The 18,743-nt window shown below is 49.5% G+C and overlaps 1 protein-coding gene across 4 annotated transcripts in view; it reads right to left on the bottom strand.

Annotated features, from left to right (window-relative positions):
* The window catches only part of PTPN5 (protein tyrosine phosphatase non-receptor type 5), a 55,676-nt gene extending 42,526 nt beyond the window's left edge, over window positions 1-13,150 (bottom strand). For 3 of the 4 annotated variants that reach the window (XM_082343026.1, XM_082343028.1, XM_082343031.1), the window contains exon 1: window positions 13,071-13,150. The gene's annotated coding sequence lies outside the window, so the exon portion shown is untranslated. The remainder of the gene's footprint in view (window positions 1-13,070) is intronic. The other variant, XM_082343027.1, reaches the window with a different exon arrangement.
* Between the last annotated feature and the right edge of the window lie 5,593 nt (window positions 13,151-18,743).

The following is an 18,743-nucleotide window of genomic DNA, read 5'->3' as shown; positions in this document are numbered from 1 at the left end:
TGGCAGCGGGCAGATATTCAAGAGCTATTCTTGAAAAAATAAATGAAAAGTAAGCTAGGGTTTGAGCATTTACAAATGGCTCATTAAAAACGCCACAAAGCACAGGCTTTGGGATTGGGCTGCCCGAGTCTGAATCAAGGCTCCCTCACTGGCTGCCTGATCTTGGGCAAGATACTTGACTTCTCCGTGCCTCAGGTTCCTCATCTGTGAAATGAGGAAAGCAGTGTCTACACTTCAGAGGGTTCTTACAGAGATTAAATGAATTTTGATCCTCACATGAAGTTTTTACATGAGATGCATGCAAAATGCTTAGACAGGGCCCAGTAAGCTCCTAAAAATGCTGTCGTCTAGTGTGTCAGGCGTTGCCTGCTTCTCAGTTAATACAGGACTTCTCTCCCATAGGTGAGGTCCACGGAGGCTCTGGGATGAGTCTGGTGGTGTGCTAGTAAACTGGTTCTCAGAAAAAAAAATTTTTTTAAATAAATAAAAAATTAAAAAGCCATGATTTGTGGCATTTGCTGATTTCCCGGGTGTAAATGCTCCCACCATGGCTGATTTCAAGCTATCAATGTGAAGGGTCATGCTTCCAGTTTTGGAGGAGATCAGGAGTTTTGCTCAAACTCTCTGTGCCTCAGTTTTCTCATCTGTAAAATGGACCTAACTCAAAATATTATAGGTACACAGTAGTAGTACCTAACTCAAAATATTATTGAGATGAGAAAACATAAAACTCTTATAAGAGTTCCTAGCACAGAGTGCACCATGCAAGTGGTAACTAATATTACTGTTAAGAGTTTTCACAACACTCAGTCTCACTGCTGCTTGTCTGGCTCAGACACTGGCCCCATTCCAGCGCCTGGCTTTCCACCTGATGCTCTGGCAGGCAGAGTCTCTGTCTCGGTCATCTGCCTTCTAGGACTGAGGCCTTGTCCACTCTTACAGCTCTGCCCCTTCCACTTGGTAGGGGGCAGTGCTGGTTATATACCCACCCTGATCACAAATGATCTTGTGCTTCTAGTCTCTACCTGTCTCTGGTTTTAGCCCTAGACGTCCCTGATGCCAACCCTGGGCCTGGATGCCAGGGCTGCCTGTGCCTTGGTCCGGATCATCCATGAAGATTCTATCTGGCATTTGCTCTGTTCTTTGTCGCTTACAAAACCACTTCTCATAGGGCTTGTATGCACTTGCAGAGGGGAGAGCTGGGGTACAGAGCTAGGTCTGCTCCCACCTGCAGCTAGGGAAACCTCTAGCTCCTGCCATACCTCACTGGGGGGTCTAGTTCTCTATCAGGGCCCTCACACTCAGCCTCTGATTTAACCCTTCTGTGCTCAGGTTGGGAAGATCTTGGCACTTCAGGGTTTGGTAAAAGAATCAGGCAAACAGTCAGAGGCAGGGCCTGGGAGGCAGAGGCTGTTTGGAAACCTTAGTTAGGTCTGAGGCACCTTTGCCAGGAGAGAGAATAGAGTGTGAGCCAGGAAGCTGAATGGAATGGGACAGAGGAAAAAAAAAAAAAAAGCAGAGGGGACCAGGAATCAAGGTTGAAAAGGGTCTGGAAACCTGTTGCCTGGGGTGGGCTGTCAACAGACTCTTCCGTCATTGGTGGAATGCCTGGAAACACAACAGACTGGCCATTCTGAGGCTGCATACCTTAAGGCAGCCACGGTCCTCTGCAAAAAGCATGGATTTGGAGGCCAAGAGACACGGCTGAAACGCTGTGCTCTGCCACCCTCTCCCCACGGGGCCCTGGACCAGTGTCCTAACTTCTCTGAGCCTCGGTTTCTTCCTCTGGGCCATGGAAGCAATAGGAGCTGCTGGCCGCAGGGTGGTGGTAATGACCGAGGAAGTGACTGAAGCGCAGAAAGTACGAAGCGACCCAGGGCTGACATCCTCCTTGTCACCACAGCTGACCTGGCTTAAAGCTGCATCTCCTGGCGCCCTCTAAGTCAACACGGCACGGGAGCCACTCCTGCCCTTTGTACCAGGCAGTGCCATCAGCTACAAAGCTCTGTTTCCTTTTTCCTCAGGCTCTGCCAGGTGTCCTGGAGCTAATGAGAACGACGCAGGAGAGACCAGCTTGAGGATGGGCGGGGCCTCTCCGGGAGAACCATTCCCTCCCCTCTGGAGAGCCCCGGGCTGTTTCCAGGTCCCCTGGGTCAGACCCAGAGCCCTCAGGAAGGTGGGGCGCAAAGAACTGAAACCCAACTTCGTAGGATTCCCCAAATCCTCCTCCGCCATGCATACTGCCCCGCCTCCCAGCCACGCTCACTCCTGCTTCTCAGCTCTTGTTTCCCCCATTCCTCCTTCCTGGACAGGGCTCCCTGCTCCTCTCCTCCGAGCTGTGGCCCCCTGCTCCTCCAGGGCCTGCCTCAGCTCATGCCGCCTCCAGGAAGCCTCCCCAGGGAGTCTAGTGCACGTTGACCTCTCTTCTGGCTGAATTCTTCCCCTACCGTTTTGATTTGTAACTCGGCACCTCAAAATGGACCACACATGGGCTTCCCTGGTGGCGCAGTGGTTGAGAATCTGCCTGCCAATGCAGGGGACATGGGTTCGAGCCCTGGTCTGGGAAGATCCCACATGCCATGGAGCAACTGGGCCCGTGAGCCACAACTACTGAGCCTGCGCGTCTGGAGCCTGTTTGCAACAACAGAGGCCGCGATAGTGAGAGGCCCGCGCACTGCGATGAAGAGTGGCCCCCGCTCGCCGCAACTAGAGAAAGCCCTCGCACAGAAACGAAGACCCAACACAGCATAAATAAATAAATAAATAAATTTATTAAAAAAAAAAAAAAAAAAAAAGGACCACACTCCACCCTGGGCTGCTCCCTCCCTCTCCTGTCCATAAACTTGGCTTCTGTGAGCTGCCCACGCTGGGAGGGGGCAAGGGATGAGCCTCCTTCTATAACCCCCAAGACGGGGAGTCCAGTGCAGAGAAGGAGGGATGGAAGGCCGGGCAATGTACATCCAGCTCTTTCTGCACATTCAAGTTTGGAAGGAAGATGGGAAGGAGCGACTAAACAGAAGAAAAGAAGGAAGGAAGAAGTGAGTTAAAAGGAGTGAAAGGGGAGGGAAGGGCAGCTACGTGAGACTCAGGACCACAGTCACAAGAGGACAGATCAGACCATGATCCAGGCTGCCTTGGATCATGCTTTAAGGCTCTCTATAGATTTCCCGATTACGTAACTCTCTGGCTCAACAGACTCCTCTTTGAAAAACCCTTGGAACTCACCTCCTCCAGGCAGCCTCCCATGACTGACTCTACTCTTTTGCCCATCCCCTTGGCTCCCTGAGCTGTACTACTTTGCACTCATCAATGCCCATCCATTTCCCATGATGCCAGGTCCTCTGGGGGAAGGGCTGGAGGTCTCTGCCTCACTGGCAGTGAGTTTAACGCTACATTTATCATCTGTAGTCAAAGATTACACTGTCTTTTTTCATCACCTTTCTTTGAACAATTTCAGAGAGTGGTTTGGGGATATATTTTGCACAGTTATTTTAGACCCAATCTGCCTCTAAGTAATCCTGAGACAAGACCTGCTGTAATCTTAGATCCATGTCTTTACTATCAGGCTCTGTATGTTGGGCCTGTGAGGATCCCCAGATGACTAAGCCCCAGTCCCTGCCCTCAACCAGCTTGCAGTCTTGTGAGAAGAGTCAAATATGTGCTAACTGTCAACAGAGGCTGTGTAACGCGAGTGCCTGGGAGGGCAAAAGGGAGAGTCCGGGAAGCTGCATAGGGAGGTGATGTCTGAGCATCTCAGAGCTCACCAGACAGTGGGGAGGACGCTGCAGGCAGAGAACACTGCAGGGGCAAAGGCCAGGAGAGGTGAGAGGGCGAGGCGAGCTGGGAGAAGGCGGGCACCTCTGTGTGACTGGACAGCGGGCAGGTGAGGGGCCTCACATCACACGGCAGAGGGCTTCATGCATCTGGTGAACACACACTGACTTTAACTCACAGCCCACTTTTCCTCAGTTAGATTAAGGCAGGGACTGCCATTCTAGTTGGTATCTAGAGATCTGTGTGTGTGTCAGGCAGGGTGAGGGTGTAACAACACAGATGAATCTCAAAAACTACCTTATGACACAAAAGACCGCATGCCACATGAGTCCACTTATACCAAGATCGAGAACAGATAAAACTCATCTTCAGTGACAGAGACGGCAACAACGGTTACCTCTGAGGGCAGGTACTGACTGGGAAGGAGAAAGAAGGAACTTTGCAGGATGATGGAAATGTTCCACATCTCAAGCCCGGTGATGGTTATCCAACTTCATACAATCGTTGAAACTCACTGAATGGAACGCTGAAGGTCTGCACATCTTCTCATTCGTAAAACAGACCTTAAAAATGCGTGTGAGTGTTCTTGCTTGTCACAATGACTGAAGGGTCCTCCTGGGAAATATTCAGGGGAGTGGCCAGGGATGCTGTCATAACAGAGAACTCCCCCACCCAAAGGCCAGCAGGGTCCCTGTCGAGAAACATTGCTGTAGGCCACGGGGAGCTACAAGGGGTTCAAAGGGCAGAAAGAACTGGCTACATCTGGGTTCTGGGAAGACGGGGCTTTTGAGGTGATGGGAGCCCACAAGGTCCAGGTATCTTAGGTGTGAAGTGACACAGAGGTGGACATATGACCTCCACTGCCACTCCTGGGCCTTATATTTGGCCAACTCCAGCCCACTGGCCCAAAGCTGCCCAGGCCCAGGAGGTGCCCTGGGATGTCCCTCTAAGGCATCCCAGAAGGAGGCCAACTAAGGAAGTCAGAGGCGGCAAATGTAAGAGGGAAAAGGACACACCCCACCTCTGGCCTCCCTGCCTCACGATAAGCACCAGGGATGCTGACTGTGACCGCCTTCCTGTGAAATGCAGTCTCAGTGAGGCGGGGCGCCCTGGGAGGCCGGAGTCACAGGAAGCAGGGCTGGATATTGCTGCTGCTGCCACCAAAAGCCATGTTCTGAAATCATGGGCAAAAGAAGAACACTGCCAACTTACACTAAAACGCTTGCCTGACCCCTTCCTTCAGGAAGCCTTCCCTGACCACCACGCTGGGCAGGTGCCTCTCCTGTGTCCCCACAGCCCTCAGCTCATCACCAAAGCACAATTACTACCTAGGTGTGAATTCTGGCTCTGCCACTTACTTGCTGTGTGCTCCTGGCAAGTTACTTAAGCTCTCTGAGTCTATTTCCTTATCTATAAGCTGAGGATAATAAAAACCTTGTGCAATGAACTGTGATAAAGATTAGGTGAGATAACGCAGTAAGCACTCAGAAAAGTTAGTATTTCGGATTACTGCAGGGAGCATCAGTACAGATCACTGTTGCCCGGTTACTCTCTGGTGCTCCCAACGGACACACACAAGCTCCTTGTGGGCAAGGTCCTCATGGCGTGTCGATTTCCTGGCACAGTGAATACCTGCATGCACAAATGAATTCCATCCCTAAGGTCTCTCCTGAGAGCTTTCTTTTCCCACTCACGATGCCTCTAAATCACAATAATTCTTCAGAAATGGAGGGTGGATTCATTTGTATTCTGTTCGCTTGTCTGTCTTCTCCCTCATGCCATGCAGAAACCTACACAAAATTTGCTTTAAAAAATTAATGGTTTCTTCCTGGACCCTCCAGTCCTAAGACTTCACTTAGTGGTCTTTTTTGATGAGTACACAAAAATCCTTAATAAAAAGCACCCCGTGGTTCCTCAAAAAATTAAATACAGATTTATCATTTGATCCAGCAATTCCACTTCTAGGTATATACCCCAAATAACTGGAAGCAGGGGCTCAAGCAGATACCTGTATATCAACATTCATAACGGCATTATTCCATTATTCACAATAGTCAAAAGGTGGAAGCAACCCAAGTGTCCATCAACAGATGAACGGATAAGCAAATGTGTTATATACGTACAACGGACTATTATTCAGCCTTAAAAAGGAAGGAAATTCTGACACACGCTACAACACGGGTGAACCTGGAAAACATTATGCTAAGTGAAATAAGCTAGACACAAAAGGACAAATGGTATATGATTCCACTTACATGAGGTACCTAGAACATGTGAATTCATAGACAGAAAGTAGAATAGAGGTTACCAGAGACTGGGGGGAGGGGAGAATGAGGAGTTATTGTTTAATGGGTACAGAGTTTCAGTTCTGCAAGATGAAAAGAGTTCTATGGGTAGATGGTGATGACGGTTGCACAACAATGTGAATGTATTTAGTGCTACAGAACTATATACTTAAAATGGTTAAAATAGTAAATTTTATGTATTGCACCATAATTTTTAAAAGGCACCCCAAAGCAAATCAATAAAATGTTGGAGGGACTCCATCTGAAATCTGACACCCCTCCATCACACCCTCAGTGCTCTGTGACTTTGGCCTCCCGGCCCATAATGTCCCTCTCCATCCTCTCCATGGCTCCAGCTCTGGTGTCCATTGTTTTCTTTCTACCCCAGGACCCAGGACCACGTCATTTGTATCCATGAAATCAACCTGCATCTGTCCACAGACGACATGTACTTTAACCTTGTGCTCTTCTTTCCCCCTCCCCCGGGTCCTGTCATACCCTATTGGGGATGCTTAAATCAGATGCCTTGAGAATCTGAGATGGAAAAGCTGTGTGCTTGAAGATGTTCACTGCTGACTATGTCCACCAATTAAGAAATGATTAAGTAAAGTATGGAAGCCACTGAGGATAGAAGAAGGTCATGTATGAGTACAGAAGTTACAAGAAAATGTTAAGTGAAAAATGCTGGGTACAAAACTAGATGTGGACTCATTTCAACTATAAAAGATACAGACCTACAGAAGAAACAGAATGGGACATATAAAATCATGGTTCATCTATAAAATCATGGTTCATCTTACAGTTGTTCTATAGTAGGTTGTGTTATTTTTACAATGTAATTTATTTTTCAAAGGTTGGGTCACACTCTTAGGCAGATAATGAAATATACAATCTTTGGAATCCACTTCAGACAGCCACATGCCACCCACCACTGAAGTCCACTGAATCCCTCCTGAGTGGCTTCCAGAGAGTTGGGGGAGAAAGAGAACATTTCCACTCTTAAGAAAGACATATCAAAGCTTGGTATGTCTCTCTAATGACATCAACCAACCACCTCACCATGCAAAGGAAGGGCAATTTAGGGTCTGTATTCTGCTATCACAGTAACAGTAACCAGACTTGGCCAAGAACAGTTTATCCCCTACATTAGCTCAAAGTTAGGAATTCTCACCAAGATGCTTGCTTGCTTACAAATTGTGGATTCCCTGCGTCTAGCTCAAGGAGATCCCTTCCCAACTCAGCATGCCTCACCCCAGGTATGGAAACTTGCGTCAAGGCGGCTTCAAGGGGGACACAGGAAGGAGGGTGGCTTTTATTCTATGTGCTGCAGCTGAGTGGGAAAAGCTTTCTTGTGTCTAAGAGTCTGGGAATTCTGGAGCTTTGCCAGATATTGGTGGCCAAGGTGCTTGTCCCACATCTCACCAGATGCAAAAAAGATGGGGATGATATTGAAGAATGGGGGAAGACCTTACTTTCCATAATGCCATGGTTTAAGGTAAGGAAGAGCTTTTTGGTGATGGTACTGTTCAAAAACTAAAAAGGTTTTTAGTTTTTTTCTTCAGCTGACCTGAGTTTCCAGTTCCTAGAGGTGACAAGACATGCAGAATCAGATGGAATTTGGACCAGGGCACCTAAAGAGACTATGATTCTAAGAAGACTTAGACGACCTGTCAACTTGCCCTCTCAAAAGGTCCAGCCTAGTATGTGGCTTTGACTGCTTGATGGAAGCATCCCGTCTCCTCTGTGACAGGACCGCCTGTCTACCTCCCATCCACCAAATCATCTGAGTGCCACAGGGAGCCACAGCCCCACACTGTGACAGTGGTCACTGTCCTCCAGGAAGACAACAGTGTGGGCCTACAGATATCACAGACCACAGTGCTTAGTGCCACAGGGGCCCTAGAAACCCAAGCCCTACCTCCTAGAGATGGGGAAACAGTTTGGGAGAGGGGAAGGACCTTGCCCCAGGTCACTTAATCATGAGTAAACTTCGGACTGAACACAGGTACTTACACACAGATAGCTGCGCTGACCCACACTGGTAAGAACATATTTCCTGGTGTGTGAGTTAAATTTTTGGTAAAGGGTGCCACATATTTTGAAATGTTCACACATACCCTGTGTTCAACTGAATGCAGACAAAAAGCTTTAAACGATTAACCATCTTCTGGAGTTTTTCCATTCGCACTTATAGATCCATTTAAACAATTGGGTGCTTAAAGAATTTATACTTCTATAAATAGTTTCTCTTTCCCCACTGCCCTCTCTGCCTTTTTTGGGAATCTGTCAATTTACTGAAGATGATAATTCCTGGTCCTGCAAGTATGGGCCTTTGTGCTAGAGATGAGTTTCTTTAAAATCTCTACAAGGGAAATGGCTGAGGGCATAAGAGTTGCACAAGGGAAACTTTGAAATGAAGCCAAAAGGTTGTATATTTGCACTGGAAAGGGGATGAAGGAAGACCAAAAAATGTTACCATTTTAATTGTTTTCCAGTCATTTCAGGTATGTTTTACTATTTCGCCTTAGTCAACAGCCATACTGAATATACAGACGTGACTCAAATTTTCAGGCTTGAATGACATCACAGATATTCAAATCATCTGAGCTTTATCATTTCGATCATACCTAGCTTACTATGCCCTTACTATGCTACAGTATCTTTATTTAGTCCAAGATATGAGGCTTCGTACATAAATGGTGGTTTCCAACATTCATTCATTAGACAACTATTTAGTGAGCCACTGCTGAGTGTCGGGCTTGGTTTTCTAGGCATGACGAACACAAGGAGAATAGGACTCCAGTTCTCTTGTACTCATTAACATCATACGATCTCTTATTCCTCAGGCCTGTAAGCACCTATGTGATCTGGGCCTGCCCCTCTCTCCTACCGTTTTCCTTTCCACCCTCCCTCTTGACCTATGTTTTACGGCCACACTTGCTGTTCCCTGAAAACACCAAGCTATTCTTACCCCCAGGGCCTTTGCACTTGCGGTCTCCTTTTCCCAGAATGCTCTTCCCCAAGGTCACTTCCTCACTTCATTCAGGTCTTTGCTCAAATACCACTTCCTTGAAGACAATTCTTTTTAAAGGTAAATCTCTTCCCCCAAGTCACCCCTCATCCTGCTTCATTTGTCTCCAGAGCATTGCTCACCTCTTGAAATGTTATACTTTGCTTACATTTTCTTTTCTGTCTCCCTTGGTAGAGCTCGGACAGGAAGTTCATCTTTTTCAGCAATGTATCCCTAGAGCCGAGAACAACCTCACACCTAACAGATGTTTCTATGTATTTGGATAATAAATGAATGAATGAAGGAGGAAGGAAGCAACTGGCTCTGGACACTTTGGGGTGCTCGGTGAGCCAGCTTTGCAGGAGTCATTCCGGTACCCTGTCAGATCATGGCCCCCACTCCTGAGCCTCCCCTTCCCCCTCCTGCTGGGCTCTGTCTGTGAATGGATGCCCAGCCACTCAGGCTCCAAACCTTGCCATCACTTCTCATTCCTCCCTCCCTCTACTCCCACATCCAATCCGCTGCCAGTTCTGGTGACACTGTGGTCTCCTGCATCAACTCCTCTTTCTCTGCATTCTTACAACCCCCCGCCCCCCACCTCCCCTATCTAAACCCTCCTTAACTCTTACCTATACCACTGTCATTGTTTCCTACCTGGGCTCCCTGCCAGCAGGCTCTCCCCCTCCAATCTGTTCTCCATGGGGCAGCCAGAGTGAGTTTCCTAATGGCCACGTTTGATCATGTCTCTCCCCCACTCAAAAACTAAAGGCCGACGATCACGTGGCTTGGCACTCAGTGCTCCCAGCAACTGCCTCCACCTTCCTACCCAGCCTTCCTTCTCACGGCTCCTCTTTTATCCTTTTTGCCCAGTTGGAATGAATTGTTTTCCAGTTTCTACATACGTCCTAGAAGCCCCCACCGCCGGCTCTCTGCTCATGTTGTTTCCACTACTTATAATATTTTCCTCCTTCCTTCCGTTGTACAAATCATTTAGACCCAGCTCAAATGCTACCTCGCTTCTCCAAGAAGCCATTCCTCGTCTTCCAGAAGAATAAACCCCTCCTTCTCAATTCTATCCAAGGGGTCATCTGTCTCTCTTTTCGGACAGGTTTCAGGAAAGGACAGGCAACGTGACATAGAAGAAAGAGTTCAGAATCTGGGGTCAAATGCTCTCAGCTGGAGACACAGCTATCTGGCTCTGAGACTTTTACAGTACAAATCCTTAGATAAGTTAAACTCTGAATCTTAACTTCCCCATCTATAAAATGGGAATATTAACGCTATTGATATCATGGGTGTATTATGAGGATTAAATATAAGTGATAGCATGTAAGAAAAGCTTTGACTGTATATAAACTATCAAATTCAATCACCCTTAGGTGAGAAATAACTGATCAACAAAAGTGCGACTTCTCCCAGGGAACTTCATGGATGTCCTATGCTGGCTGAGCCCTAAGTCCAGGAATAGATCAGTGGAGGAGGGATTTTTTGAGGGAGAGGGACTTTCAGGATTCAAAATCTCATGTCCTTGGGCAATCTGAAGAAGGGAAGAAGTGGAGGGTGGACTTCCCTGGTGGCGCAGTGGTTAAGAATCCGCCTGCCAATGCAGGGAACACGGGTTCGAGCCCTGGTCCACGATGATCCCACATGCCGCGGAGCAACTAAGCCCGTGCGCCACAACTACTGAGCCTGCGCTCTAGAGCCTGCAAGCCACAACTACTGAGCCCACGTGCCTCAACTACTGAGCCCGCATGCCACAACTACTGAGCCTGCGCTCTAGAGCCCGTGCTCTGCAACAAGAGAAGCCACCGCAATAAGAAGCCCGTGCACCACAACGAAGAGTAGCCCCCGCTCGCTGCAACTAGAGAAAGCCCGCGCAGCAACGAAGACCCAACACAGCCAAAATAAATACGTAAATAAATAAATATAAATTAAAAAAAAAAAAAAGAAGTGGAGGGTATATCCATAAGGCTGGGGCCTTAATGGTATTAACAGCTACCTATCTGGAGCTTTTTCTATGCCCCAGGCCCTGTGCTAAGTACCCTACATAAATGATTTCATCACAGAGTAATAGAAGAGGAAAACTATAAGTGCTCCCCTCCCTTCCCCAACGCCCCCCAACAGTTCAGACCTGAAAGATATCCTGACACCAATCCAATGATCTTATTTTTTGGATGGAGAAATTGAGACCCAGAAAGGTTATAAGCATTCACTGCAACTGTCCAGCCAGATCTCTTCACTCTGAGGGCGAGAGCCATGGCACTGCAATAACCCACGGGCCACTGCTCATTATGAAGTCTATGTAAATGGTGCTTCTGGAGCACAACGCCATTTACAGGCACAACAATGTGAGTGGTGGCCCCTGGAGTTATGCCAGCTGGTCACCCTGTCTCTGCTCCATGCCAGGTTGCTCACCCAAGAAGGAAGCTCTTGAGACAAGAGCCTCAGGCCCCTAGAGACGGAACACTGTCCTCCTTGCCAACTCCCCCATCCAACAGAGTCTTCTCAAAGATGACTGACTTTATCCATTCACCATCCAGCTGGCACTCCATCAACATACCTCTCGGGGCACCCTCTCTGCACCAGGCATCGGGTTCAGCTCTGGGGAGACCCAGCTGCCTTTGAGGAAGCCTTGCCTGAGCCATCACCTGAGCCTGGTGAGTCTGTAACTCAAGCTTCCCCAGCAGCTCTGTCAGCAACACCAAGAGGCCGCACTCAACAAACATCAAGGAGGGAGAGCTGGCCAGACAGGAAAGACTCGGAGACCTCTACAAAGGGATGATGAAAGGAGCCTGGTTGGATTAGAAGACCTAGGCCCTTAAGGAGTGGGGGAGAGTGAGGGGGAAGGCACATAGTCAGGTCAAGGTGGGGGGAAGGGGGATGACTCCTTGACCATGACATTACCTGGTCCAACAAAGGACACTGGTTCAGTGACTCCTGGAAGAACCAGGACTAACACCCTGGAAGCTGATCTCTTGTCCAGGACTGCTTCATTCTCCCAAACTAAATCTCAAGATCTCCTTTGAGGCTGAAAGAGGCCAATTAAAGGCCAGCCTTTTTTTTTTTTTTTAAACAGTAAGTATGGTAGCAAATGAATGGCACCTGACGCTCCAAAAGGGGGCAGGGCTGGAATTACAAAGACTTTCCTGATACACTCAGGTAAATTTTTGGGATCTGGGGCTTCAACAAGGATAAGGATGGAATTGTATAGGAGAGGACATGAGTATGAAAGCCAGGGATGCTAGATTCTAATGCAGGCTTTGCCACTAACTCTCCCGTGACCTTGGTCAAGCCACCTCACTGGGCCTCAGTTTCTCTGTCTGTAGAATGAGGGCGTTGAATGAGTTCCCAAGATTCACCTGGTCTTGACCCTCTAAGGTACATGATCCTTGGTAAGGTAAACCCCTCAGAAGTCTGACCCGAGCAATCTCCAGGTTTTGCAGGAGCCTGGGCCTCATCCAGGAAAAAGGGGCATGCTGGGGGAGGGGAACACGCTGGGCTTTTATTTTGGGGGCGGGTGGGGAACTGGTGGTTTAAGCTACACGGTCCGGGGGAGGCGAAGCGAAGCGAAGGCTGGGAGCCCCGGTTTACAGGCTAGCAGGCTAGCGGCGATCTCCAACCTTCCTCCGGAGCTTCAGACCCTGGAGAGGTAGGTAATGCAGCCAAGAGCCGCGCACCAGCCACGGCAGCAGAGAGGCTCGCACCCCGGACCACCTTCCTGATCCCTCCCCTCCCTCTCCGGAACCGCGCACGAGCTTCGTGGGGAGTGGCCGCTGCTCTCTCCCCTCTACCCAGCGCCGGGTCCCCTCCCAGGCGTGGGGGACCCCTCCCCCAGTCCCGGGGCGCCGGGAGCCCCATGGGGGCGTGGCGGGGGCGGGCGCCGGCTTCTCCGCCTGGGGGTCTGGAGGACGTCTCAGTTGCCGGGGCTCCCTGGGAGGGACCCCGCGCCCTCCACCTTCCAGCTCCCCACACAAAGGCGCCGACGGAGGCGCCGCACTTACCGGCCAGAGAGGTCTCCGGGCGCCGACGAGCGGGCGGGCAGGCTGGCGGGAGGATGTGCGCGCGCGAGTGTGCGTGTGTCTCCGCGAGTGTGTGTGTGCGTGTGTGTGAGGGGGACCTCGCCGAGCTCTGTGCGTCTGCGTGTGCGGGGGCGTCCGTCCGTCGGTCCGTCTGCCCGGCGCTCAGTCCCGCGCTCCGTGCGCGCTCCCTCTTCAGATCGCCTCACCAAATGCGCTTCGGCTGCGGAGTCTCGGGCGCAGCCGCCGGGTCGGCTCCTCGCCCTTAGTCCCGGCTCCGCCCCGCCCCCGGGCGGGCTTGCGCCGCTTCCCGGGAATTGCGCAGGGCCCGCGGGGCTGGCGAGCGCGGGGGCGGGGAGCTCCGGCGGCGCCCAGAGCCCAGGTGGGGCCGGTCGCGGACCTTTAATCCCCGACCCGGATCTCGGGCGCCCCCACGGGCGCCCCCACCCCGCAGCTCCGCTCGGAGTCCCCGCAGGCGCCGCTCCCACGCCGAGGTTGCCTGGACCGGGAGGGCGGGGGAGCGGGAGCAACGCATCTGTTTCATTCATGATTTTCTCCTCTCCCGAGCCCCAGGCCCGGGTTGCGCTGCTACGGCGGCCGCCAGAGGGACCCCGGCGGGGCCGTGCGCGCCGAACCCGGTGCAGGACCGCCAGGCAGACAGCTGGGGGTAGGGGAAAGTGAGACAAAGGGGTCATAGTCGGGGGCTGGGGGGGAATTTCATGGAGGGGGTGCTGTGGCGCTCCCCGCATGATGCCCGCACGATGCCGTTGCCGCACCTGCACAAGCAGAGTGGTTGCATACAGCGGCGCGCACAGTGCCGGATGCCCAGGACCCGCTCCAGGACTCGGGAGAGGCACTCGCCTTCCCACCCTTCCCTGTTCAGTCTCTGAGGAGCAAGACCTTCCTCCGCCAGGTCTCACCCTCCTGACGCGCATCACGGGGCGTGTACCTGTCTAGGCTTTCTCGTGGGCACCGGAGGCCTGGACGCGCAAGGAGCTGCCCACGCGCCCCACAGTCCCACTTTACCCAGGCTGGCACCCCGCTGGCCGGAGGTTCCTGGCATTCCATCCCGATGGGGGCTTTTTGAGGCATACAGGGCCGGCATCCTAAGCTTCGTTTTCGCATGGGGAAACCGAGGCGCACCATCACAGGGCTACCACCCTGGTTCCAGCCGCCGTCCTCTTTCGCCTGGATCTCTGCAATCGCCTCCTTACTGGTCTCCCCGTTGCCACCCTTGGCCCCCTGCAGCTGATTCTCTACGAAGCTGTCAGAGCTATCCTTTTAAAACGTAAGTCAGATCGCGTTGCTCCTTTACTGAAAATCCTACAATGGCTCTCCATTCGTTCAAGTGAAAGCTAAAGCCCCTGTAATGGCTTGCAAGGCCTCTCATGAGCTGGCTCCCTTTTATTTAACTCTGTAACCTCACTTCCTACCACTCCAGTCACACGGGCCTTTTTAATGCATCACCAACATGGCAGCCACCCTGTGGCCTCAGGACCTTTGCACTGCTATTTTCTCTGCCTGGAAACTTCCCCCAGATGGTCAAATGGCTTGCTCCTTTACTTCTTAAGTGTGTCACCTCAAAGAGGCCTTCTGTGACCACCCTATTTTAAATGCAGACCCACTCCCCCATTTTCTCCATGGTAGTCATGACCTTTATTTTGTGTTCCTTGCCCATAAGGTTCACTGACCCTTCACTTCCAGCTCTCACCTTAGTCCTTTGGCATCCTAGTTCTTCAGCCTTACCACACTACTCTGTTCTCTAAACAAACTGCATTTTCCCATTTCTAGCCTTTGTTCATGCTGTGCTTTCAGCCTGGGATACCATCCCCCGCCATGTCTTACCTAATTTTTAAGTTCCAGTTCAAATACCTCCTTCTCCATGGAGGCTTCTCCCATATTACCAAGGACACTCAGCCCTCATTCCTTTCTGTTTGCTATAGTAATGGTTCCTTGTCTTTTACCCCAAGTGCCCTATGAAGTCCTGAGTCTCCTCTCTCTTCAGTTCCCAGCACAGAAGGGACCATCAGTTCATGTTGGTGGATCAAGGGCAATGAATGGGAGGCCCTGGGCTGGGCCTTGATTCATCTTTTTTTTTTTTTCTCAGAGGGGCACAGAGCCCAGCTGGGTCTTGTTATCCTCAAGTTGTTTCTTGTGGAACAAAGGGAAGGGTCAAATGTCAGATAATGGGGGAAGTGTGGGTAGATGTGTCAGCCAGTGCTCAAGGGCCCACTCTCCCTCCCTGAAAGCATCATCTCCGTCATTCAGCATAAGGCTGATTTTCCCCAGACAGTGTCAGTGTAACAATAGCAGCTACCATAAATGAGCGTTTGGTATGTGCCGGACCCTGTTTTGTATGTTTTCAATGCTCTATTTAATCTTCATGGCAATTTTGCGAGGCAGGCATTTTGATGTCACCATTTTCAGAAGAGGAACCAGAAAGAAGAAGTGACTTCTTTACGGCCCTACAGTTGATATGTGAGGGGTATGTGTTTCAAATTAAGATCTAGCTAATTCCAAAGCCCAAGCTCATAGGGCAGAGACCCTGGTGGCTGATGAAGTGAGGGAGCCTCAGCAAAGTCACCCTGGCCCAGAATTTTTTTTTTTAAATTTATTTATTTTTGTCCGTGTTGGGTCCTCGTTGCTGCATGTGGGCTCTTCCTAGTTGCGGCGAGCGGGGGCTACTCTTCATTGTGTTCAGGCTTCTCATTGCAGTGGCTTCTCTTGTTGTGGAGTATGGGCTCTAGGCGCGCAGGCTTCAGTAGTTGTGGCTCGTGGGCTTTAGAGTGCAGGCTCAGTAGTTGTGGCGCACGGGCTTAGTTGCTCCGCGGCACATGGGGTCTTCCCGGCCCAGGGCTCAAACCCATGTCCCCTGCGTTGGCAGTCGGATTCTTAACCATTGCGCCACCAGGGAAGCCCTGGCCCAGATTTTTGCTGAAGCCAGCTTGGGAGTCACAGGGGCGTGGCTCTTCAGGGAGGGTGGGAGCTGGCAGATTTCTGTCAGTGGTGCCTGTGATGTCCTATGGTGGAGGCTAGTTGCTGTCCTTCATAAAGTCAACTTTGGAAGGCCAGCACTGCCTCCTAAGCATTCCTACCTGTGTGCTCTGGGTTCAAAGCCCAGCCACAGCTGTCAGGTGTGGATAACAATGCCCATCTCAAAGGGTTATGGTGAGGGAGGAGCATGATAATATACCTAGAAAATAGTAGGGGATCAAAAATGATCTTTCTCCTTTGCTTCTTGTAGGGAGTTTCTATCACATAGAGATATACCCACACTTGTCTTCTCATCCCGTTTCTGCCCTGTACACCCTCTTATTTAAATGTCCCAGATTCCTGTAGTCCATTGAGTGTTGCCCTCGGGTACAGATAAGGAAAGAAAGTCTGACATTTATTGAGGGCTTTACAAATAAGCTATTCACGTTGCTTCCATGGACTCTTCTTTCTTCTTCACAAGCCCCTTAAAAGGGAGGTTCTGTTATTACTGATGAGGAAGCTGAGGCACAGAGAGGGCAAGGGACTTCCCTGTGGCCACAGCGCTCACTAATTAATAGCAGTAATGAGATTCTGACCTACGTCTGACTCTGCACTCAGCAAGCACCCCTCTTCCTTAACCCCATCACCATGGAAAGCAACCCCATCGATTTCCTTTCTCTTCTCTGATGGGGAAGAAGGAGTGTTCTGTGAGGTCCATGGCAATGAAGTAATTGTGAGGTTGGGAGGATTTAGGCTTCTTGAGTCATTTTGTGTGACTCATTTACCCTCTCTTGATGAAGGGAGGAAGCGGGCTTTGGGAGAGAGAAAGATGGTCTGAGTAACCAGAGAGTGTCTTGCTGGTGGTTTCTAATGCACTGTTGAAGTCAATATTTCTCACTTATGACCTCACTTGCAATTCACTCTATCAGTAATGAAATGTTTTGCTTCAGTGAAAATGTCCCCCATCCAGATTTTTATTTATTTACTTACTTATTTATAACCCACCCCAATCAACAAAGGATTTGAGGTTGCTTACCACAGGAGTAGAAACCATAAAACAGTGTTAAAATATCAATAAAGACAGAGAATCAGGACCAAAGAAAATGTAAATAAACTTTGAGAGACAAGACCAAGGCTTAATCATTACAGCCAGTGTTTATTGAGTTCTTCCGGCATGCAAAGGAATTTGTGTACATTATTTCATTTAATCCTTAAAAGAGTCCTACGAGGTGGGTGCTATTATTATCTTTATTTTGGGATATAGGGAACCAAGGCTCAGAGAGATTAAATACGATGCCCAAAGTCATGTAACTAGTCAGTGGTAGAGCCAGTATTTAAATCTAGTTTGATTTTGGAACTCATGCCCTTAACCACTGTCCCGTCCTGCCTTTCCAGGGGACAAAAGACCACACATTTGCAAACCACAGGGGCCTCTAGAGTACTGGGTTTGAGTCTCAAATTCGGTTCTAATTTTCTTGGATATCAAAAAGGAAGGCAACAGCAAGTTACATAGAACTAATGCCCTCACACCCTTCAAGTCTTTGCTCAATGTCACTTTCTCAATGAGATCTACCCTGACCACTCTTCTTAACTGATACTGGAACCTGCCTCTTCAGCAGTTCCAATCTCCCTTTGTCTTTGCTTTTATGATGGCACATTTTACCTTCCGACATACTGGATGATTTATAAACTATGTTATATATTTCAAATATGTTATATGCTTTATATAGCACATAAGAGGTTCTATTATATATTTTATAGTAATAAATATACTTATGAATTAGATACTTCATCTGTTTACTATGTTCACTATTTTGTTGTCTGTCTTCTTCCACTAGAATACCAGGCCGCTTGGGGGAGCATCATTCTCTCTTTGGATTGCTGTTGGATCCCAAGTGTCACGGACAATGCCTGGTATATAGCAGGTATTCAATACATTTTTGCTGAATACTTGAATGATAATTTCAGAGAGGAAGGACAGAACAATATATCTAAAGTGGCAAAGTAGGTCTTTTTTTTTTGCTAGCTCATATTTTCCTTCCCTTCCCACTTTCTTTTCTCCTTTTCTTTTTCTCTACTCATTTCCTTGATGAATTTAGGCAGCTGTAGCACTTAGCTCTCAGAGCAAGTCTTCTGAGGGTTTTCTGATGGTAGACCCTGAGGGTCCCTATGGCCAGTGACCTTTGTGTCATTGTTACAGCAAATGCATAAATGGGATTCATGATGCTGATTTTGGTGGAGTCTCTCAAGGAAAGCTGGACATTATCCCCACACTTAAATCGACAAAGGTAATCCTTTTAGTGGTATAAGAATAGTGTCCAAGTACCATTCCCAACGATTTGGGTTTTATAACAGATGCTATAGGGATGGAGACGGGAAAACAAAAAAGCAGAGCTTTTGTGTGAAACAATTGATTTAAAGGGAGGACATCCTTGTGTTCCTAAGAGCTCACCTCCAGAGTTGTGTTTCCTGGCTGCAAGCCTGAAGATTGAAAAGCCAAGGTCGTTAGCGAGGTTTATCAGAGGAGAGCCTGAGCTGAGACCAATTGCTGGGGTGTGTGTGGGTGTGGGTGTGATGTGAGCTTGCTTAGGAGCTGGGCACAGATCCTGGCCAAGCCTCCGGGAGCCGCAGACGCCAGCCTGTCAGCTCAAGGTGAAGGCCAAGGGCACGTGGCTGCCAATCCCA

The sequence above is a fragment of the Balaenoptera borealis genome, assembly GCF_965194805.1.
Source record: "Balaenoptera borealis genome assembly, chromosome: 11".
Classification (NCBI taxonomy): domain Eukaryota; kingdom Metazoa; phylum Chordata; class Mammalia; order Artiodactyla; family Balaenopteridae; genus Balaenoptera; species Balaenoptera borealis.
This window is presented reverse-complemented; position numbering and strand designations above follow the sequence as displayed.